This window comes from Cetorhinus maximus, chromosome 17 (genome assembly GCF_964194155.1).
Source record: "Cetorhinus maximus chromosome 17, sCetMax3.hap1.1, whole genome shotgun sequence".
Taxonomy (NCBI): Eukaryota; Metazoa; Chordata; class Chondrichthyes; order Lamniformes; family Cetorhinidae; genus Cetorhinus; species Cetorhinus maximus.
Genome location: NC_135895.1, coordinates 74,077,147 through 74,089,231, shown reverse-complemented (window position 1 = coordinate 74,089,231; position 12,085 = coordinate 74,077,147).

Sequence of the window (12,085 nt, the reverse complement as noted above, 5' to 3'; positions counted from 1 at the left end):
GACTCTCACTGGGGTACAGTTCCATGGACCCCACTCCCCTACTCTCCTGAAGGTGCTGACTCTCACTGGGGTCCAGGGAACTGTACCCCACTCCCTTCCTTTCCTGAAGGTGCTGACTCTCACTGGGGTACAGTTCCATGGACCCCACTCCCCTCCTCTCCTGAAGATGCTGACTCTTACTGGGGTACAGTTCCCTGGACCCATCTCCCCTCCTCTCCTGAAGGTGCTGACTCTCACTGGGGTACAGTTCCATTGACCCCACTCCCTCCTCTCCTGAAGGTGCTGACTCTCACCGGGGTACAGTTCCAGTTGTCATTCAGATTTCCCTACCACAATATATGAGATCTCACAGAATTTTACTTCTAAGTAAAAGTCTAGCTATGGATATCTAAAATGATAATTGGGAAATAATTGTTGAATCACGAGTTATAAGCAGCAGCTAAAATTTCACCAGTCCTGTGAGTCACTATACAATGTCTGCGTGTAAGGAGGTTTATGTGGTTCCTGTGCTACGTAGGCTGAGTTTATCGAGATGGCCAATGCATATTCAAGTCCACGCTTCGGAAATCAATATTGAGAGCTAATCCAGATACCTTCCCAAACTGGAAATACATAGAGCTGAAATTTCACCTGTTATGCTCAGATAGTTAGTTACTCGCTTGATTATGTGAATCCCTGTTTTTTTTTGCAAGGATTGCTATCGAACATTGGTGGCTATAACAGGAGTAAGACACCAACTAGCATAGGAGACTGCTTCTTCATGCTCTACCCCTGCACAGTGACAGGTACCCCATGCCCCCCTGGCACCAGCATGGCCACTTCCTCAATCCATGCTTGATGCTCAGGTATTCCTGAGGCCTGGCAATCTTCCAGCAATACCTTAGTTATGAAAAGTATTCATTGAAAGCGTGACAATTTTAATTCCCCTGGGCTTACAATTTCACATCTCTAGGAAGTTGACAGCGCTGCTTTTGTTGCTAAGAGCAAACTTATTAGTTTAATAAAAGTGCTAAAGTCAGGCCAATTTCACACAGCGGAGGATGTGTGGTTGCAGAATAATAGTGAAAGTTGACAAATCGTCAGTCTCCACCAGCTGAGCACGCAAAGCAAAAACACATTGAAACAAAACCCTGCGCACAAAATCTCCTGCTCAGTCTTGTGATGAGCTTTAAGGATTTGTTGACGTCCTATGAACAGCAGCAGACCTTTCACCAAGAAAAGCTTTTAACCTTTAATTCAATGAGGAAAACAGGATTCCCAGTCAATTTCCATTTCAACATTAGAAGGCTGGTTTCTCTCCACTCCACTCCCCTCCACTCCTGAAGGTGCTTACTCTCACTGGGGTACAGTTCCATGGATCCCACTCCCCTCCCCTCCTGAAGGTGCTGACTCTCACTGGGGTACAGTTCCATGGATCCCACTCCCCTCCCCTCCTGAAGGTGCTGACTCTCATTGGGGTACAGTTCCATGGATCCCACTCCCCTCCCCTCCTGAAGATGCTGACTCTCATTGGGGTACAGTTCCATGGATCCCACTCCCCTCACCTCCTGAAGGTGCTGACTCTCACTGGGGTACAGTTCCATGGAACCCACTCCCCTCCTCTCCTAAAGATGCTGACTCTCACTGGGGCACAGTTCCATGGACCCCACTCCTCTCCTGAAGGTGCTGACTCTCACTGGGGGACAGTTCCATGGATCCCAATCCCCTCCTCTCCTGAAGATGTTGATTCTCACTGGGGTACAGTTCCATCGATCCCACTCCCCTCCCCTCCTGAAGGTGCTGACTCTCACTGGGGTACAGTTCCATGGAACCCACTCCCCTCCTCTCCTGAGGATGCTGAGTCTCACTGGGGTACAGTTCCATGGAACCCACTCCCCTCCTCTCCTGAGGATGCTGAGTCTCACTGGGGTAGTCACCTGCCTGGCCTTGGCCGATATCCCCCCCTCCTCTAATATTGCAGCATTGGGTCTGATTGCAGGAAGCTGGTTGTTGTTCGAGCCGGAATCAGTGAAGGCGACAGTGACCTTGTATCAAACTAGCGAATATCAGATCAGAGCCCCAGCTCATTCTGTACAGCCTGTACGTCCGACCAGGAGCAAGGCAGGCTTGGCTGCGATGCCTCATGTTGCCCAATGGCCTGCTGATGTCATGGATGATTCTTGCTGTTAGCTGGAATGGTAAACTGACTGCTTAGTCACTCATTATACTTCCTGTCCAGATTATAGCTCCAGCTGGGCCAAAAGTGTGAAGCAGTCCCTCGCTGCTTAGGCTCCATTCGGAGAAGGCTAAGGCGGTGCAGCACTGCCGATTGTAAAACATTACCCCAGTAACGATGCATAGCAGGATTCTTAAAGGGCGTGAGAAAGGAAAAAGCTTGATCACTTAACATCCTCTGCTCATGGCCACAATGAGGTGCCAACGGCAGATCTGATCTGCTGCTGCCATCTACTGATCAGATGTGATGCACCAAGTGACAGGACAAACACCATCAGCATCCACAGACTGCGCCAGGCAGTTAACAATAAACCATCCAGTCACTTAGCTCTGAGCCCGCCCGCTGGGCACGTGTAACGTGCACAGAATCACCCCAGGCCGCTCATTTACGTGGAGGGATAGCATCCAGTTCCTGTGGCCACGCTCCTGGAGATCAGTGGAGGCGGAGTTCTCGCCAGGAGTTGTGGGATATGTGTAGTGCGTAATTCGGGGGGGGTGGGGGGTGGGGGGGGGGAGGTGGAAATTGTAACTATTTTTCTTCATTCTGGGGATGTGAGCATTGTTGGCTCTATTGTTACAGTTGTGAGGTTTAGAAGATTGCTATGTTTTGGAAGCGTGGCCTGGATTTTTCTCTCATTGGGCACACGTGATCAGCAGGCCCGGGAGCAGACAGGAAACCGGCCCCCAGCAGCGTTCGGCCTCTGACCGTGGCTTCGCTCTGGCTGGCCAATTAGCGGTGTGAGAAAGACTCAGTACTGCCAGTGGGTGGGACTGGGGTGGGGGGGGGCGGGGTGGGAAGAGGGTGGGCACTTATGTCACCGCGGCTGCTGCTGAGCGCTTCCAGTCAGCTACCTGAAGGCAGACAGCTGTCCCAGGGGGCTACAGACCTCCACAGAATAAACAAAACAGCAGAAAACGCTGCTAAATATGCCCATGAATCACAATCAAGCACCTGAAATCATACCTCATGAAAAACCAGTCCCCAGATATCTCTCTTCATTTTAGTTCCCCGTGGAGATTTCATCCCGCCCTGGATTGAGTTTGAGTGAAAATGTGAAGGCCGCCTAGCCAATTGGCCCTTCCACCAGCCGTAAAAGTGGACGGGCCACGAAAGAAAAAGAAAATCGCTTTCAGTTGCTTCCTTAATGGGCTTAATTGCCCGATTAATTGTTGACGGGCACACTTCCAACTACGGAGTGCGCCCGCCGAGCGAGATATTGTGCGAGTGCGCGATGACATCAGGATGCTCGCCCGACATCATCTCACGCTATTTGGCGGCCAGGCGGGTCAGGCACGTGCCCGCCCACGGGGCGTAAAATTCTGGCTTATGTCTTTATTTTAGAATAAAATGAAGAGGGGGTCATGTGACCTGTTCTGAAGTCTGCCTGACAACAAGCCTGGGCGGTTTGATTGTTAGAGATTAAGCAATCTCTAAAAACCCTGCCTCCATGTGTAAATCCCTTTTTTGGTGCCTAATCGGCCCCACACCTCCTATTACCATTTTTTACTGTTGATATGTCTATAGAAGTCTTTTGGATTCCCATTTATGTTGGCTGCCAGTCCCTTGTCATCACATGGGTCCCAATGAGTGCAGGATGAAACGTTGTGACAGCATGTGTCAACAGGATGCTGCCGTCAAGCCAAGAAGATGTTCTGCCGATCACAGAAATAAGTAATATGGTGTATGACTTTCAGTGCCAATGTAATGCTAGGTATGTAGGTCATACGTCCCATGGCTGGTGGATGACCTCAGACAGCATGTCCCAGCCACTCTTCACAATGAGCAGGGTACAGACTGTACCCAACCAGCCCTTGTTTGCAAAATTCAAAACATAGTGTCCAACATTAGATGTGATTCCACGATTGGACAACATTAGATGATAAGACCATAAGAAGTAAACCATTTGGCCCATCGAGTCTGCTCGCCATTCAATGAGTTCATGGCTGATCTGATAATCCTCAACTCCACTTTCCTGCCTTTTCTCTATAACCCTTGATTCCCTTACTGATTAAATATCTGTCTATCTCAGCCTTGAATATACTTAAAACCCAGCCTCTACAGCCCTCTACGGTAAAGAATTCCACAGATTGACTACCCTCTCAGAGAAGAAATTCCTCCTCATCTCTGTTTTAAATGGGCGACCCCTTACTCTGAGATTATGCCTCTGATCCTAGACTCTCCCACAAGGGGAAACAACTTCTCAGCATCTTTCCCATCAAACCCCCTAAGAATCTTATGTTTCAATAAGGTCACCTCTCATTCTTCTAAACTCCAGTGAGTACAGGTCCAACCTACTCAACTTCTCCTCATAAGAAAATCTCTCCATACCCGGAATCAACCTAATGAATCTTCTCTGGACTGCCTCCAATGCCAGTATATCTTTCCTTAGATAAGGGGACCAAAACTGTTCACAGTATTCTATGTGTGGTCTAACTAGTATAGTTTTAGCAAGACTTTCCTATTTTTATACTCCATTCCCTTTGAAATAAAGGCCAACATTCCATTTGCCATCCCCATTATCTGCTGAACTTCTGTTAGCTTTTTTGGATTCATGCATGAGGACTCCCAAATCCCTCTGTGCTGCAGCTTTCTGCAGTATTTCTCCATTTAAATAATATTCAGCTCCTTTATTCTTACTGCCAAAGTGCACAACCTCACATTTTCCCATATTATATTCCATCTGACACTTTTTTCCCCACTCACTTAACCTGCCTATATCTCTCTGTAAACTCTCATCCTCACCACTTGCCTTCTCACCTATTTTTGTGACATCCGCAAATTTGGCGATAGTACATTCACTTCCCTTATCTAAATCATTAATATATATTGTAAATAATTGTGGCCCCAGCACTGATCTCTGTGGTACTCCACTAGTTACAGGCTGTCATCCTGAAAATGCCCCCCTTATCCCAACTCTCTGCCTTCTAGTAGTTAGCCAATCCTCTATCCATGCCAATATACTACACCCAACACCATGGGCTCTTATCTTATTAAGTAGCCTAACATGCAGTACCTTGTCAAACGTCTTTTGGAAATTCAAATATATTAAATATATCTATCCTGCTAGTTACCTTCTCAAAGAATTCTAATAAATTTGTCAGGCACGATTTCCCCTTCATGAAGCCATGCTGACTCTGCTTGATTATATTATGTATTTCTAAATGCTCTGCTATTACATCCCTTATAACAGACTCCAACATTTTCCCAATGACAGATGTTAAGTTAACTGGCCTATAGTTTCCTATTTTTTGTCTCCCTCCCTTTTTGAATAAGGGTGTTACATTGACAGTTCTCCAATCTTCTGGGACTTATCCAGAATCTAAGAATTCTTGGAAGATTACTACCAGTGCATCCACTATCTCTGTAGCTATTTCCTTTAATATCCCAGAAACCCATCAGGTCCAGGTGACTTATCGGCCTTTAGCCCCATTAGTTTCCCTAGTGCTTTTTCTCTCATGATAGTTATTGTATTTATTTCCTCCCCCTCTTTTGCCCCTTGAGTATTTAGTGTTGGAAGTTATCAGTGTCTTCTACTGTGAAGACTGATGCAAAATATTTATTCAATTCCTCTGCCATTTCCTGGTTCCCCATTATTATTTCCCCAGCCTTATTCTGCAAGGGGCCTACATTCACTTTGGTCTCTCTCTTCCTTTTTATATATTTAAAGAAGCTCTTACTGTCCGTTTTTATATTACTTGCGAGTTTACCCTCAAAGTTTATTTTCTCTCTCTTATTTTTTGGTCATCTTTTGTTGGTTTTTAAAACTTTCCCAAACCTCTGGCTTACCACTAAACTTTGCCACATTGTATGTTTTTTCTTTTACTTTGATACTATCCTTAACTTCCTTGGTTAACCATGGTTAGTTTATCCCCTTCCTTGAATCCTTCTTCCTCACTGGGATATATCTTTGTTGTGAGTCATGAGCTATTTTCTTAAATGTCTGCCATTGTTCATCAACTGTTTTTTCTGCTAAACTCCTTCCCCAGTCCACTCCAGCCAACTCTGCCCTCATTCCTTTGTAATGACCCTTAATTAAGTTTAGCACAGTTGCTTCCAACCCAACTTTCTCACTCTCAAACTGAATGCTAAATTCTACAATATTATGGTCACTATTTCCGAGGGTATCTTTTACTCTGAGATCATTTATTAAACCTTCCTCATTACACATTACCAGATCCAAAATAGCCTGATCCCTGGTTGGATCCACAACATATTGTTCTAGGAAACTGTCCTGAATGCATTCTGAGTTCTTACTTGTGGCTACCTCTGCTAATTTGATTTTCCTAATCTACATGAAGATTAAAGTCACCCATGATTAATGTACTGTCTTTTTTTTTTTACATGCCCTCATTATCTCCTGATTTATTCTCTGTCCTACAGTATAGCTACTGTTAGGGGGCCTATTGCCCACTCCCGCCAATCTCTTCTTCCCCTTGTTATTTCTTACCTCCCCCCATATGGATTCTACATCTCCTGATCCAAGATCATTTCTTGCTATCACACTTATTCCATTTCATACTAACAAAGCTACCCCACTGCACTCTTTCCTGACTGAGCTTTCAAAAAGTCACATACCCCTGAATATTTAGTTCCCAGCTTTGAACTCCTTATAACCATGTCTCCGTAATGGCTATAAGATCATACCCATTAACTTCTATTTGTGCCATTAATTCATTTATTTCATTCCGAATGCTACGTATATTTAAGTAAAGAGCCATTAATTTTGCCTTTTTACCATTTTTCCCCTTTTGATCCCATTTGCTGCTTTTTTTTTTAATGTTTGTATGCTCTGTCCCTTCCTGTTACACTCTGGGTATCATTACCTAAAGCAATCCTGACTGCGCTCAGAATCATGCTGACAACTAATTCAAGATGATCAGTCGGGCTGGTAGTGTGGCTCACTTACACGTACTAGAAGCTACATATATTAATACACAGGGCCCTGTCCTTTGCAGACAGAAAGAACATGCACACGTATTGTGCCTTTAACTAAACTAAATAGGCGACAGCCATTTCCTCGTTCAGTCCCCAGGACAATGCTTTGACTGATTAGAGTTAACCTGCCTGGCTTGAATTTAAACAAAGCTTGGCAATTAACGGTCAGTTATCAGTTAACTGGCGCATTCTCCATGACAACATCTCTACTAATCATAGTCCACTTGCCAACCAATCAACACTCTCTTTTCATGTGGTATCAATTGTTGTTTCCTTTACAATTTGGTATTCTTGTGAATCAGTCCTGATGTGTGCAAGATGAAAAGCTTCAAAATCATGTCTCTTTTTCAGCAATACTAAAGTTCCGTACTACCAAACGACTATTTATATTATGATCACTCTCTCCTAATTGTTCTTCTACTGGGTCTTGATCCATTGGTCTCACCTCATTTCCAAGAGCCAGGCCAAGAAGCGCCTCCTTTCTCATTGGACAGGAAACACACTGATGTACAAAATTCTCCTGAAGCCACGCTAGGAACTCTTGCCCCTCTCTGCCTTTTACATGACTACTATCCAAGTCTATATCTAGGTAATTAAAGTTCCTCCATTATAACTTCTCTTTAATTCTTGCCCTTTTCATTGTCAGGTAGATGCCAATGTTGTAGCTGTAGGTGGACTAGGGTTACAGCTGGTTCTGGAGCACAAGTCTTCAGCACAACAATTAGCATGTTGTCAGGACCATGGACAATGCTGTACAGAGTGCACTTAACTGTTTCTCAATGTCATGTGTCATGTAGAGTAAATCAACTTGGCTGCAGATGATCATCTGTGATGCTGGGGACCACGGAGAGCAACCAAGGAAGGTGAGACTTTTGGCTGATGACCAGGGAGAATGAGAATTTCAGTTTTGATCGTCTGTGCAAGCTGTAGCAGCCAGATAACATGATGCTACACAGCAGTGAAACACAGCCATCAACTCTCAGTAAATTGGATCTTAAAATACTGCGGGTCTGATAATATTCAAACCCAGCAAAGCCATGAAAAATAACGCTTGGACACAGGAATGGGAATACTCTGACACAGGAGATCCCGGGAGTGATAATGCTGTGACACAGGGTTCCCAGGAGTGATAAAGCTGTTGTTTTTTCATTTATTCATTGGATGTGGGCCTCACTGGCTAGGCCAGCATTTATTGCCCATCCCTAGTTGCCCTTGAGAAGGTGGTGGTGAGCTGCCTTTTTGAACCTCTGCAGTCCATGTGGTGTAGGTACACCCACAGTGCTAATAGGGAGGGAGTTCCAGAATTTTGACTCATCGACAGTGAAGGAACGGTGATATATTTCCAAGTCAGGATGGTGAGAGGCCTGGAAGGGAACTTGCGGGTGGTGGTGTTCACATGAATCTGCTGCCCTTATCCTCCCAGGTGACAGAGATTGTGAGTTTGGAAGATGCTCTTGAAGGAGCCTCGGGAGGTGAGTTTCTGCAGTGCATCTTGTAGATGGTACACACTGCCGCTACTGTGCGTCAGCAGTGGAGGGAGTGAATGTTTGTGGATGTGGTGCCAATCAAGTGGGCTGCTTTGTCTTGGATGGTGTCGAGCTTCTTGAGTGTTGTTGGAGCTGCACTCATCCAGGCAAGTGGAGAGTATTCCACCACACTCCTGACTTGTGCCTTGTAGACTGTGGACAGGCTTTGGGGAGTCAGGAGATGAATTACTTGCTGCAGGATTCCTGGCTCCTCCGACCTGCTCTTGTAGCCACAGTATTCATGTGTTTAGTCCAGTTCAGTTTCTGGCCAATGGTAACCCCCCAGGGTGTCAATAGTGGGGGATTCAATTATGTTAATGACATTGAATGTCAAGGGGTGGTGGTTGGATTATCTCTTGTTGGAAATGGTCATTGCCTGACACAATGTGGCACAAATGTTACTTGCCACTGTCAGCCTGGATATTGTCCAGGTCTTGCTGCATATGGACATGGACTGCTTCAGTATCTGAGTTGTGAATGGTGTTGAACATTGTGCAATCATCAGCGAACATCCCCACTTCTGATCTTATGATGGAAGGAAGGTCATTGATGAAGCAGCTGAAGATGGTTGGGCTGAGGACACTACCCGGAGGAACTCCTGCAGTGATGTCCTGCAGCTGAGATGACTGACCTCCAACAACCACAACCATCTTCATTTGTGCTAGGTATGACTCCAACCAGCAGAGATTTTTCCCCCTGATTCCCTTTGACTCCAGTTTTGCTCGGGCTCCTTGATGCCACACTCGGTCAAAGGGTGCCTTGATATCAAAGGCAGTCACTCATCTCACTTCACCTCGGGAGTTCAGCTCTTTTGTCCCTGTTTGAACTAAGGCTGTAATAAGGTCAGGAGCTGAGTGACCCTGACGGAACCCAAACTGGGCGTTAGTGAGCAGGTTATTTCTAAGCAATTGCCGCTTGATAGCACAGTTGATGACCCCTTCCATTACTTTACTGATGAACGAGAGTAGACTGATGGGCGGTAATTGGCCGGGTTGAATTTGTCCTGCTTTTTGTGTACAGGACACAACTGGGCAATTTTCCACATAGCCGGATAGTTGCCAGTGTTGTAGCTGTACTGAAACAGCTTGGCTAGGGGCGCAGCAAGTTCTCGAGCACAAATCTTCAGTGCTATTGCTGGAATATTGTCAGGGCCTATAGCCTTTACAGTATCCAGTATTTTCAGCTGCTTCATGATATCACGTGGAGTGAATTGAATTGGCTTGGCTGAAGACTGGCATCTGTGATGCTGGGGACCTCCGGAGGAGGCCGAGATGGATCATCCTTGGCACAGCTTGCCATGTGTCCTCTTTCTCTCTACCCCCTCCACAAGGGATCACTAAACTATTTCAATTTCTTCTCAGCTACTTTCTTCAATGCTTCCACAATCTTCACTGAAGCCTCCCCTCCATCGCCCAACATACTGGTTCCTGATTTTGGCCTTTTTGTCACTCCAGCCCTGGTATTCCTTATTCTACCAAGTGCTATCCAGGGAGAATGAGATCATGTGGTGGATTGGAGGAGGGAGAAGTAATGCGAATGAAGGAAAGAAGTAATGCCTTTCTCATCCACAGGATGTCTCAGAGCGCTTTGCAGTCAATGATTTATTTTTCTTGTTTCGTAGGCAAGTGAGTCAGACAATTCACACATCGCAGGTCCTAAAAGCAGCAATGAGATAATAAAAATATAAATAGAAAATTGTTGGATGAACTCAGCAGGGCAGGCAAGAGGAAAAGAGTTAACGTTTCAGCCCAATGGCTTTACTTCATATCACTAGCATCAGGATTTCCACCAGCATTGGGATAATGACCCATTAAACTGTGCTTTATTAGATTTTTAAAATCATTTAATCGTAGAATGGCGCCATAGAAGGAGGCCACTTGGCTCATTGTTCTTTCAAAGAGCTGGCACAGATACAGACTAATTAGTCCCATTCCACTGCTCTTTCCCACAGCCTCCGCAGATTTCTCCTTTTTAAGTATTTATCCAATTCTCTTTTGAAAGTTCCTGTTGAATCTGCTTCCACTACTCCTTCAGACAGTGCACAGGCCATCCACTTCCATAGGCAAAGGGCCTAACACCAGTTTCAGGCACTAGCTGACCGCCTAGACTGGAGTCTTCACATTCCCCCAACCCCAACCCCCATATTGGACTTAGAAACTGATTTATACCTGTAAAATGGACACAGCAGCAATAAATTTCTAGGCCACTGCGTTGATGTCCCCTTTATGCCAAAACCAAAAACCTACCAAACTGTTCCACACAGGGTAATTGGAGGGGCTTCAGAGGAAAGCTCAATCTTCAATTTCTGATTGGTGCTGGGTGAGCTGATCTGAATGGGATCATAGGGCAGAATTTTCCCATCGGCGGGAAGGGGGCGGGGCCCACTCACCGACGCGAAAATGACACGGGATGATGTCGGGCGGAACCCCCGACATCATCCCGCCCCACTTAAATATTCAGGAAGGCGGGGGGACAGCGCTATCAGCTGTCCGCCTGCCGACCTGGCAATGGCAATTGAGGCCATTGACAGGGTAGTTAAATCAATTAAAGGCCCTGCCCGTCCAACCTTAAGGCTGGCGGGCAGGCCAGGAGCCCCAGCGGGCTTCTGAAAAACATCAAACCTCATCCACCAGTGGGATGAGGTTTCACGTTGGTTTTAAAAAACTTTAATAAAGTTTCTGTGAAATCTATTAACATGTCCCATCTCTTGTGACATTACCACATGAGGGGGACATGTTAATGATTTTTTTTATTTTTCTATTTTTAAACTTTCAAAAGCTTTCAGTGCTCTCCCTGAGGCAGCACTTAGCTTCAGGGAGACGTGTGCTCTTTCGCACGCATGCATGAAAGAGCGCACTCTCGCAGTTGGGGAATCCCCCCGCTAGCACAGGGAGCGCATAGCGCTTCCCGTCAGGCGTCACGCTGGGCGGGCCTTAACTAGCCCGCCCACTTAAAATGGCGGTGGGGCCTGTTTCAGCAGCGGGGGTTGGCTGCCCACCCACGGGCGAGTCGGTCGGGCCCGCACATCAAGGGCAAAATTCTGCCCTTGAGTCATGGAGTTTTACAGCACAGAAAGAGGCCCTTCAGCCCATCGCATCCACGCCGGTCACCAAGCCCCAATTACTGTAATCCCATTTTCCAGCACTTGGCCCATAGCCCTGTATGCTATGGCATTTCAAGTGTCATCTGAGTACTTCTTAAACGTTGAGGGTTTCTGCCTCTACCACCCCACCCCAGGCAGTTTGTCCCAGATAGCCCCCACCCTCAGGGTGAAATAATTTTTCCTCAAATCCCCTCTAAACCTCCTGCCCCTTACCTTAAATCTATGCCTCCTGGTTATTGACCCCCCAACTAAGGGGAAAAGTTTCTTCCTATCTACCCTATCTGTGCCCCTCAATTTTGTACACCT